A 13,495-nucleotide genomic window follows, 5' to 3' on the forward strand; every position below is an offset into this window, starting at 1 on the left:
GCCGAATTACAACGGAATATTATGAAAATAAACAAGTATTTACTTGTTTAAAATTTATATTTCGGAGTTATACTCCTTTGTCAGAATATATCGTTTTCTTTTTTTCCTCGCCATGATGTGAGATTGAAGAAAAAACAAATTAATGAAGAGTCCGCGTGCTGTTACCTGCGGTATTGTTTTTGAAAAGCCGGAAGAATGCGTTTGGCAACGGGATTTGAAATGAAAGATAATAATTTTAAAGAAGTAAATACTTGTTTTTTTTTATAATATTGCGTTGTAATTCGGCTTTCAAACGCATTCCATACCTATTTCAATTTAAAATTCAAATTCAATCAACGCTTCTGACACAGAGAACACTACCCTGACTATCTAAAAAGTACTTTTAAACTAAAAAGTACAAAACATTAAATATTATACTTGATTTGATGAAAGTTTCCCAGTTTGTTTTTCCTATGCATTAATAATTAAAATAAAATGGGTAAAACATATTATTAATCCCCCCCCAAATATCCGGCCTAAAATATAAAGGAAACTGTTTTTTGACGAACACTAGTTGTAAATTTCCGATTTTAAAATCGGAAGTGATCGCCAAGTCGACGCTTTCTATCTTATCTCATTTTTAATCCTATAAATTTTAATGCAAGCCTGGGTGCCTGGCGTTGTCCGGATGTTTGGAAGTGGGTGTTAAGAAAAAAAAATAAATAAATAAGTAGTAGTTGGAAGTAGGCTCGAACCCGTTCCGCAAAGGATCAAAACGTGGATTCCATGAACAAAGCTTCTTTCTTAGAACTGCACGCCTGTGGAACTCTGTTCCGACTGCCTGATTCCCACCTGACTACAACTTGGATGTCTTCAAGTCCAACGTTAACAAATTCCTAATGAACCGCCCCCTTAAGTAAACACTTCATCAAATCTCAGCACTAACGTACTGTACTTGCAATAACCCTTATCCCTGAGTGGCTTCCGGGCCTTGATAAGTGGTGACGACCGTGTAAAAAAAATGAACGCGAAGAAGGAAAAACGTGACGTCTTTGCTGTTGCGTCTATCGCCAAACCGAAAGTGACGAAGGTTTAAATTAAGGCTAGTCAATCGAAAAGAGATTACTTTTGAAAATATCGGCGAAAAAAGCGACCCCTCCCTGTAGAAAGGTGCCCAGTTGAGGATGAAAGAATTAATGTTACAAGAACAAGTCCCCATTTCTTGTAAGTAAGTAAAAATGAGATAGGATAGACCGAGAATTCGAACCTGGGAAGCTAGGTTTGGAATTAAGATTCAGGAGAATTCCGATTGTTAGTTTTAAAATAAATCTTAGATATGTTTGTTGGAAAAGGAATTCGATTGTTTAGAAATGTTATTGTGAAAAAGGAATTTGATGATTCATTTCTGTTTATGGAAATTGAATTGAAACAAAGTCAGTTAGAAAAACGAGCAATACCAAATTTAAACATATTGGAAAAATAGGTTAGAAGAATTTGGGTTGCAGATATGTGTGAACAGTGCACGTGAGTTCAGGACCATGTGAGTCAAGCACATGCTCGGACATGGGGGAACGAGACACGTGGAGCATGTCCAGGCCATGGGATCGATCTGCACGTTTTTGGCCATGCGATGACGTCATGGCTAAGAGATGAGTTCTAACAACAATGCATGTCTCATTTCTCTGGACAGTTGGAACTTTATTCGATTCACAGTCGAAGTCGCGTCCCTGTTCTCTGCCTATCCTTAGAAGAAGGGTGGGAATTTCTCTATCGATTTATCTATAATAGATCGCTACCTCTCGTGCTTCCATGAGAAGTCGCTATCTTCTGACGCTTGTGTCTGTTGGAATCGAACTAAATTCTAACTGACTGACTAAAATGCCCCATCTGCGTTTCTATATAATTTAGGAGCAGAGGATGGGATACGATCTCTACGTTTCTGACACGTCATTATGCACTCAACGTTTGTCCTTGTCAAGGTTGTTCCAGTTTTAAGCCCGAATGAACCAGTTTGATTTGGTTTGGCCCCTTGATCGCGTCTGCACTAGAAAACCTGTTCAGTTTCTGTCAGCTTGCTCTTCATTACAAATGGCGCCGTCGCTTGCAAGAAGTCTTTTCCTGTAACGCTAAAAAACTGGTAACACAGACACACGTTAACCTTAACTACCAAAGAGTGTAGCATATTTTATACACTCAACCTCTCGTCTTGCGAGATTTGACGAGACTAACATCTCTGTACACCTTATCAAATCCGAGCACCGGTTTGTTCGTTTTTCTCTTATAACAGAAAAACAGTGCAACATCGTCCACACATGAGAGTGTCTTACTTCCCTCTTATCTACCATTTTTTCTTTTAAAGAGTCACCAATTATCAAGGCCTGGGAGCCACTCGAGGATAAGGGTTATTAACTGAGTGTACGGTAGTCAATGGGACAATATCACAGTAATCGTTATTAGTAGAAATTTGGTAAATTGGATTACTTCAGGGCAACAACTCCTCAAGAATTTGTTTACGTTGGACTTGAAGACGACCAAATTGTAGTCAGTTGGAAAGCAGGCAAACAGAAGAGAATTCCACAGGTGTGCAGGTCTAAGAAAAGAAGCTTTGTTCATGGAGTCTACGTTTAGGTTTACGTTTAAGCACAGATAAAGAGTGAGAAATTATTGATAGTAGTTTCAACTAGACTTGTGTTTTACGCGAAAGTCAGGCCGTGGGGGCATAGATTGGAGCTCAGACGAGCATCATCGGTAAGTTTAACAATTCCAAGTTCTCACGTAACAAGTGCCCAACCTGTTACCACAACAAACGCAGTCACTCGGTTTTGCATTGCGTTTACTGCTTGGAAATTGTATTCCTTCGCTAGCAATTTGCAATCGTGAACACATTTCTATCCTCTTCGTATTCGTGCATGTCGAGCGGAAATTTCGCGCGTGGTTTGATGTCTATTACTTTGAGGTGATTGACGGCAGATTCAAACTGACACTGCGATATATTAGTAGAAATACTGTTAATAAGAATATCTAATTTTACACGCTCGTTGTTGGAGAAGTCGTTATTAATAGTCGGCAGGGACAACAACAAAAAAGGTCCTATGCCAGTGATTGAAGCCTGTGAACCAGCTTTACTTTGATTAGGCATGCGACACTTCAAAGCATGATTTACTGCTTAAAAGTCCAAACGCAAACGTGTACACACACACACACACACACACACACACACACACACACACACACACACACATATAATATTTTTTATTTACATGGACAAATATTATAGAGTTGCTATACTGACATGCTAATATTTCGGAACGATTAGTTTATTAAAAAACCAAAGGCTCTTCGTCAGGCAACAGAAATAAAGTTTATCCGCTATTCAACATAGCTAGTCCTTAAATGAAAAAAAAAAAGAAAAAAATGTTTTTATTTAAAAAATAAAATATTAAATCGCTAACTAGAAGTGAAACGGTGATATTGAAATGACATTTTAGACCGAGAAAGAACGAAAAAGAGAATGGCAACTAAAAAAGAAGGAAGTAATAGTCAAAAAGAAAAGGAGAAGGGAAAAAGAAAAGAAAAAGGAAGGAAGAAGGATGTAAAGACAGGACAAAGAACATACGAGGGGGGCAGTGTATTTACATTACATTACTAAAATGGATGGGGAGGGGTGAAGACAATATGTCAAGTAAAGATGTATATAACATGACACGTTGAAGACTGAAAACGATTTTAAAAGGGTGGGTGGGAAAAGTGACAGGTCAGCAAAAAAGATTGCTGTAGTCAATATTTACGCACGTCTAGAACCTAGTAAGGCAAATACACATATATACGCAAATATGCGTGTAAAAACCAAGATGACTTGATATAAAAGTACGAATTCTATGGACCCTTATAGACATATATATATATATATATATATATATATATATATATTAAAATATTAGTTGATGTTTTAATTTTTCACCTTGCAGCAAACATGTCTTCATAGCTCAGTCATTAACTGCAGAGTAAAAATGAATCGTAAGCTAAACGTTTTGGTTTCGATTCTCGGTGTTGGCGCACGAGTCATTTAAACATTTTTTTTTAAATCATTACTATATATTGGGTTCAATAATAATAAATATGAAATATAAAAGCTGCATTAATCAAAATATCATATTTAAACGTATTTCACTAGCGGGCAATGCATATATATATATAGCAGACACACACACACACACACACACACACACACACATATATATATATATATATATATATATATATATATATATATATATAGCAAAGACAACTCTTGCTAGTTTTTCTTGTAATCCTTCTTTTCTCTTTGTCGGACCATTTTCCGAAGGTTTTTTTTTTTTTTTTTTTTTTTTTTTTCGAGTGAAAATAAAATTTCCCATAATCGCGAACGTTTTCGACCTCCATTGGTCATCCTCAGGCGAGTAGTAAAAAACTCGTCTTTTCATTTCATCTTACTATTTTCATTTTTCAATTTCATTTTTTATTTTTTACTGCTCGCCTGAGGATGACCAATGGAGGTCGAAAACGTCCGCGATTATGGGAAATTTCTTCTTTTCACTGGAAAAAAAAAACGTCCGGAAAATGGTCCGACAAAGAGAAAAGGAGAATTACAAGAAAAAGAAGCAAGAGTTGTCTGTGCTATTTAATGAAACGTGCATAAAAGAAAAAAATGCTGCCTAAATATACTAATATATATATATATATATATATATATATATATATATATATTAGTGTTAGGACGATTCATCGGAATAAGAAATATATATATATATTAGTGTTAGGACGATTCATCGGAATAAGAAAAACCGGAACATTTGAGGTATTGGAATCGCCTAATTTCCGAGTCCAAAAACTATTATTTACATTGTATTTTTTGTATGTTTACTGTTTAAAACTTTTTCCATTGCATAAACCTATTAACTATTGATTTTTAAATTACTAATAAAAATAAAACCTATAAATTGTCTTCCCCACCCCCTGTATACAAAAAGTGTATTTTAACGTTTATGAAAATATATGCGCATATTGCATGGGGTTTTTATCGTCATTCAAAAAATTGTAATAAATAAAGCAGCACCATCTCTATAGCTAATTATTTATATATTTCGAAAGAATCGGAACGAGGGAAATTTTTGAAATCGTCCCATCACTAATAAATTTCTCTATTCTACAAGGTGGAACGATAAAAGTGTCGCCCTAAAGAAAACGACACGGCAGCTTTATTGAAAAAATCAATTCAAATAACTTGATTATGTAGTAGAGCTGATATCTATTCAATGTAGCCGCATTCAGCCTCAATCACCGCCTTGATACGGGTCCGGAACTGGAAGCATGCTTTTTCCACAAGCACCAGCGGGTTCTCGGCGAATGCTCGGCAGATGGCGATGATCAGGCTGGCTTTCGTGTTGTGGGAGGTCATGTTGGTGATGTTTTCGATGTATGATCCCAAAAAGCAGTCCAGCGGGTTTATGTCGGGGAGAAGCAGGGGGGTGTAGTGAGAGAAAGGTACACAGTCGTAGCATCCCTTCTGAAGCCAAACCTAAGTCTCTTTGAACTTGTGGGCCGGCACTGAGTCCTGCTGTCACACTCAGGGTCTGCCAGAAGCCACCTGATTGCACCAGTGGATTATGAGATCACATGATGTGACCTTCGCTTGAACCACCACCAAAGACCATGACCACAACCTTCTAAGAAATTGAAATGAGCTCTCTGTAGTGAATTCAAGAAAACCGGTCAACTTCAGTGCAGAACACATCATTCTGACTCCTTTTCGTCAAATACTCTCTTGGTTGTTGTGGCCTGGAGAAAAGACGCTATATCAAGGAAGTCAAGGGTATCTTTTTGACTGGGTGCGAATCCCCCGGCCAGCAATAATTATCACTTCATATGCTGATGATTGCAGGAGCATAAAACACGAGTGTCTGTAGGTATAAAAATTGTTAATATTTATTTGTAAGTATTATAGTTAATAAGTACCTTTGAGAAGTTAAAATTGAGCCCTCTTTAGGGAATTAAGAAAAAAACGGTCAACATTAGCACAAAAAGATATCATTCCGACTTCATGCCATCGAACACTCTCGCTAATGGTGTACGCCCACCGACATGGTATTCACGCGTACTTAATTTCCTTCCATTCATGTGTTAATGCCGGTGATCCGGAACAAAAAGGCGCTAAGCTACGAAGTCAATGGTGACTTTTATAACTGGGTTCGAAACGTGAAACACAAGTGTATAAGATATAAAAAATGCTCATATTTATTAATTATATATATATATATATATATATATATATATATATATATATATATATATATATAATAGCAAAAGTACCGGTCGTTGACTGGGTTCAAAAACAGCCTACAGAAAATGGACTCTGATTTATGAAAGTATGATAGGTTATGAAGAGGAAGGGTTGTAAAGAGATAGCTTCAATTTGGGAGTATCAAAACCAAAGCAAAATATGATAAAATTAAAAATAAAATATATAAACCCCATAATTTAGTATACCATACCTGTTCACACTTAAACACTTATCACAATATTCTGTGGATCTATATTAAAAACCTTGTTAAACTTTGTGACATATTTCCATTTCTATAGGGTCAGGCGCGAACGAGCACCCCATAATTTTATTATACCATATTTCTTCAAATTAAAACAATTATCAAAGTATACTTACCCAGATAGATATGAAAAGTCTTTATTAAAGTTTGTGCCTATTTCCATTCTATGGAGGCCAGGCGCGAACGCAGACCCCACAATATTATTATACCATCCCTATTTAAGTTAAAACATAGTTATCAAAGTATTCTTATGTACATCTATATCAAAAACACTTGTAAACGTTTTTAAATGTTTTCTTTCCACACGTTGTGGACCAGGCGCGAATGTAGATGCCACGATTTTAATGAATCATCATTATGCCAGATCAAACATACCCATTCCTGTGTCTCGATACATCTTCTATCATTATGTGATCAGTTTTCTATAATAGTCAACCATATAGGAGCCTATTCGTGACCAGACACACGCACAGATTAAATTATAGATATATATAATAGTAGAACTCGAGATACGGCATTAAAAAATAAGTAACAAAAACTATATAGAAAAAGATGTTTAGATTGACTATGCTTAATTTCAACGCTTCGGACTTCCGGTCGCGCAATGGAGACATTGGCTAAGACGTCATATTTTTTAAACCTTTTTCTCCTTCGCATTATGGGTTAGAGCTGGCCTGCCTTCTACCACTTTTTTTTAACAACATCTCTTTCCACCTGGACTGCCTACTATTGTTTTGACCCCCCCCCCGCTACTACCATCTCTCACCGGATTCCTTACTACATCTCCTCCACACACCTGTGAAACGCCGGGAACCCCCGCTAGTAAGTTATAAATTTATATATGTAAGCTTTAAAATATATTTTCATAACTTACTACATAGCCCTATTCCACGTATAGAGTACTGATGAAGTAAATATTGAAAATCGACACACAAAATATTATATGTCCTTATAATATTTTATGTGGATATATGAAATTATATATATATATATATATATATATATATATATATATATATATATATATATATATATATATATATATATATATATATAGTAGAAATCGAGATACGGCATTAAATAAATATATAGAAAAAAATGTATAGAAAGAGGAAAACAAAAAAAGCTTAGATAGTTAATCAAGATAACAGGAACAAAAGATTAGCCAATATACTTTAGAATTAGTTTTTCGAATGACAATAAGTTTTGGGACATTTTACAGACAGTCTTGGGTTTGCGACAGCTGAAGACACTTTTGAGCTGATGAGTTTCCCGCTGGACACTGTGAAATGCAGATTATGGCTTGGAGCAGATCGAGATGAGCCGACGTCAACAGACGACTATGTAGCTGTGCACCTTAGCATGTAGAGGATCGATGGTGTCACACACACATCCAGGGTGTAAGTAACAAAATACAGTACAGTATATAATCAAATAACAATATAAATACCACCGTAAGGCGGAGAAAATATTGTAACCAGAGGCCGAAAAAAAAACAACATTGTATTCCACATCGTAACCTGAAAAAATAAAAAACGTATTCTAGGGCCACTCTATCCTGGGGTTCTACTATATATTAAGTGTGTATTTAAGCAGCATATTTTCATGAAAACAAGTCTTATTGGTCAGCATAAAATGCTTCCGCTTTATAAGATCTTTTTTCATCTTTTTGAATGTTCAGGTAGTCTATTGAGTATTTCTTATGAATGTTAGTATGTAGAATCCGTAGGTTTTATGTTACAGTCTTTAAGAGTACTTTAAATTGATTCATTCTATCATCTTTCGGCCTGGATTAGTCTTAATATAATTACAACTATTGAATTCATCGAAGGGTGTGGTAATATATGAAGCCACACACACACACACACACACACACACACACACACACACACACACACACACACACAATATAAATCTCACCTATCTCGTTAAATATACGTATGTCTCGAAAAACTTTCGACAGAGGCGACCGATTATCACGAGATTGATATCAGTTTGAAGCTCGACCCTTCGGACGACAAATATCGAAAAATTGGACAAAAACATTAATTCCTTCACCCTCTCTGGGCACTTTTTTTCCGATATTTTTGAAAGTCATTGTCTCTTTTCGATTGTCTAGCCTTAATTTAAGCCTATGTCGCTTCTGGTTTGGCGATGGGCGCAACAGCTAACGTGTCACGTTTTTTTCTCACTTTCTTTTTCTCTCGATATGGGTTCGAGCCTTCCTGCTTACTACCACTTTTTTTTTGCTCAACACAAACACGTCCAAAAACCCGGGCTACGCCGGGCACCAGGCTAGTCTATATATATAAAGTCGTAGCATTAGTGTGTGTGTGCGTGTGTCTGTGTGTACAACTCTTCTACAACCCACTGGACCGATCATGAAAAACCTGGTATGATGATGCTCCCCCATTTAGGGATGATGCATACCATTTTTCAAGGTTGAAATCAATGGTCAAGGTCATAGCGTATTCATATATACTCTCCTACAGCACATGCCACTGGATCAATTAGGACCAAACATGTCCGATCTAGGGATGGTGCTCATTATTTTTCAAAGTCAAATTTTAAAGTCTGGACTTTGCTTGTATATATATATAAAGTGAGAGTGACAATGTTAGATATGAAAATATATGGCAAGTAAGCTACAGTGGGAGATTAGTATATTTTCATAACTTACTAGCTAGCTCTGCAAACGTATTGAGCGCTATCGTAGTAAATACTGAAAATCGTTACATACAATTTATATGGATACATGAATTAATATATATATGACAAAAAGCAAAATAAACACGAATCATAAAAACGAGAGATTTACCGGTTCAGTCCGGATCAACAAAACATTAGTTGATCCGAACAAAACCAGTAAATTTGATATATAAAAGACTATATGTCTGTCTGTCTTTCTGTTTCTATGTTTTCAAAATCTATCTCCCCTGAAACCAAAAATCGCAGAGCGGCGCTAGGGACCTCAAATGATTGGATTTTTAAGGTGTCAAAAAATGGGTCAAAATTAAAAAAATCGTTATACATTTTGTAAATACATATTAGTTTATTTTTAATTTTTAATCTGTTCATATGCATGTAACGTTGGTACGGTGGTAACGTCATCAGCTTTGAATGTTAAAGTTGTGGTTTCGATTCTAGCTGATGGCACCCAATTACTATATTTTCACTTTTGAAATCATAACTCTATAATCTATAATATAAATCTCACCTGTCTGTTTAAATGTATGTATGTCTACCTAAAACTTGCGACAGAGGTGACGGATTTTCACGAGATCGGTATCATTTTGAAGCTCGGCCCTTCGGTCGACAAATATCGGAAAATTGGCTAAAAACATTAATTCCTTTACCTTCAACTGGACACTTTTCTACAGGGAGGGGTCGCTTTTATCACCGATATTTTCCAAAGTCATGCCCTCTTTTCGATTGACTAGCCTTAATTTAAACCATTTCTACTTCCGGTTTTGCGTTGGACCCAATGGCAAAGACCTCACGTGTTTTTTTTTCACGTTCTTTTACTCCTTCGCAATACGGGTTCGAGCCTGCCTGCCTATTACCACCTTTTTGGCTCAACACACACCTCCAAACACCCGGGCAATGCCGGGCGGCCAGGCTGGTAATATATATAAAATTTAGACAAATTAAAATATCATATTTAAGCGTAATTTACGCCTGGATAAAGCCACCACCATCGCTATTATATAATATAAGACTATGTCTATGGCAAGTAAGCTATATATAAACGTTAATATTTCATTGCTGTTATTTCATACAACCACTACACATTATTTGTTGTGTTGTTTCTGTTGACATTTAAGGCTGTGTACATATTAGTTATTTATAATTTTTAGTTTTTAGTCTTCGTTCAACTTTCTTTGATCATTTAAAAAAAAAAAAACATACCAATATTGATATTTACTAAGACAAAAATACATCTGAATGAAAAACAAAAAAAAAATGCAATATATATAAAGCCGTTAGATTCTTAAAAAAAAAAAGAAAAAGAAAAGAAAAAGCAACGCCATATTTGAAATGAAGCATTTAAAAAAAAATGGCGGCTAAGAAATGCGATATCTTTAGAAATGTAAAATCTCTGTGATGGAGATATAGAAAAAAGACATTGCCATTAGGCATAAAAACATACTTAGAAACGAATTGTGTGTGCGTGTATTTATACGCTTGTGCGTGTATCTGTTTTGCATGTATCATATATATACGCTATCGATATGCTATGTATGTATATAGATACGTATACAGGCATATAAATACACACAGGCACATACACACACCATTCATTGCTAAGTATGATTTTATGCCTATACGATTCCGATACAAAAACCTATCTAAGAACACTGCTAGGCAAATAAAGTACCTTCGAGTTTATAGGGAACGAACTTACACACAATATATATATATATATATATATATATATATATATATATATATATATATATTCCATTTGTGATTTTTTCCAAGAAATTCTGCCTTTTGGATAATTTTGGACCATTTGGAACTTACCTGTTGGACTGGAAATTTTTAATTCAACCGTGTTTGGATTTTACCATTCTTGGATTTTTACCCTTCATCGGACTATCCATTCATGTGAAATCTTTTTATCATTTTTCTTTTACCTCCTATTCCCCTTACCTCACCCCTTTTTTTTTTAACCAAGTAAGATCTGTGACTTACTTGTAGTTTCATTAAATACTTTTACATGCAAAATCCGATCCCGCATTTTGCTAATTCCTGCGCTCTGATGAGAAGGAGAGTATTTATTCGAAACTCTGCGGATTAAGGACCATCCACTTATCTTGTGCTTCCTTTTTAAAATTAAATATGTTTTTAACTCTTTTTCAAGATGTCTTTTAACATGTTTTATTAATCATTTGTTCATATATATGTATGTATATATATATATATATATATATATATATATATATATATATATATATATACAGAGAGAGAGAGAGAGAGAGAGAGAAGATAAGATATATATGTCTATGTATATATGTATGTAATACTTAACGCTTATATATCTTATTTTTCTCTCTCTCTCTCTCTCTCTTTATATATATATAAATATATATATATATATATATATATATATATACTATTATCTTAAAGAAACTTTGTGTATCTGTGCGTCTCTGTTCGTTCCTCATGGACTCGAAAACAGTTGAAATTTCACACGAAGATATCTTTTGTGTCTGGCAATGTTCTTAGATAGGTTTTGTATCGGAATGTCTTCGATAAGTATCGATAATCAAAATAATTCAATGAAAGAAGGGACAGGCGATTTTGACCAAGCTTCGCACCCTTATACAGCCTTACATCACAAACGCAGTTGAGAAGTTTTATTACCACACAAGCCAAAAGGCCCAACATATAAAATCAACGTTAGGTTCTTTGATATAACAGGGGCGCGTTCAAAATGAAAGTTTCTGTTTGGAGCACAATTTCACAATGATATTAGAAATTTATTCTCACATAGTTTATAACTCTGGCTGCGTGAAAAATTGACACAACTTCGAAAAGCGAACTTACCTGATTGATTAACGCCGGTCGTCTCTTCTTTTCGATTGCAAAATTATGTTTCGTCATTTTACAGCTCGACTGAGCGTGGTAGAGGAGACTTCGTAAGAAGTGGTAGTAACTTTCTTCTGAGAAGATTTTCACGTTTACTTGGTTTTGGATTCATTTAAACAACTTCCCCTTAGAAAAGGAGGGCTAATATTGGGCGCCAAAGCCCGTAAATTAATAAGAATATTCAAATTGAGTTCGTCATGCTTAAAGGATTAGCTCGGACTGACTTTATCAGTTTAACTCGCCTGCACTCGCGGGTTAAAATTCAAATCAACCAATGAGAAAGGCTGTAATTAAACCAATTCAAATCAACCAATGAAAAAGCTGTAATTAAAACAATTCAAATCAACCAATGAAAAAGGCTGTAATTAAAACAATGCATTAATTCAAATCAACCAATGAAATGTCGCAATTTAAGTTATGCAATTTCTCAAGCCTCTCTCGCCGATACCAGTTAGATTTGTTTAACAAATGTCATTTTTATTTATCACCTAATATCTCCATTTTTCTAATATCTCCAAAAGGAAAATATCCCATCATTCCTTGGGCTATCTGGAATTTTTGACAAAGTATTAACCCATAACATGATCATATTTGACTCACCGAGTTTGCTTAGCAAGGCAATCCAGCGTCGCTCGGTACTATTACAAATACAGTTATTTCAAATAGTACGCTGTGTCTTTCTGTATACATTGCATGTGTTATTATTATTATTATTATTATTATTATTATTATTATTATTATTACAACCTCAAGGGTATTAACTTAATTAATTGCAAATTGCTTCAGTTATCTATTGGAACACATTGTAATGAATTAAGTTAATACATTGAGATTGTATTAATATACACATTTGGCTCTACTAACGTATTGAGCAATCGTTATCGTTGTTTTTTTTACCACATAAACCTCCGAACATATATATATATATATATATATATATATATATATATATATATATATATATATATACGGCATAATCATGTTGACACACCGGCTCTCATCAGATCACCGAAATTAAGCAACGTTGAGCCTGGTTAGTATCAGATGGGTGACCATTTGGGAATTCTGGGCGCTGTATGTGCTCTCCGCTTATCTCCACATTTGTTTTCAGTCGTCCTGTACTTCACTTGCCACTGGTGTTTAACAATGTCGACTCAGGAGATATGTGGTTGGAGGTTGCACACCTCCTGCCACAAAAATCTCATGCGCAAGCAACCCTTCATTGGTATCCATAGTCTGTCAAAGACTGAAGAAGCCTGTTATATATTTTATGTATACTTTAAAGAACTAGCAATAAAAAAAAAAACACTAACCTAGTTTTAAAGCAGATCCTTTGTCCGATA

The 13,495-nt window shown here is 35.1% G+C and overlaps 1 pseudogene; it reads left to right on the top strand.

The window, feature by feature from the left end:
- Positions 1-13,116: 13,116 nt before the first annotated feature.
- On the top strand, positions 13,117-13,233 carry LOC145270017 (5S ribosomal RNA; annotated as a pseudogene).
- The last annotated feature ends 262 nt before the right edge of the window (positions 13,234-13,495 follow it).

The sequence above is a fragment of the Euprymna scolopes genome, chromosome 45 (genome assembly GCF_053919585.1).
Source record: "Euprymna scolopes isolate OS-2025 chromosome 45, ASM5391958v1, whole genome shotgun sequence".
Classification (NCBI taxonomy): Eukaryota; Metazoa; Mollusca; class Cephalopoda; order Sepiida; family Sepiolidae; genus Euprymna; species Euprymna scolopes.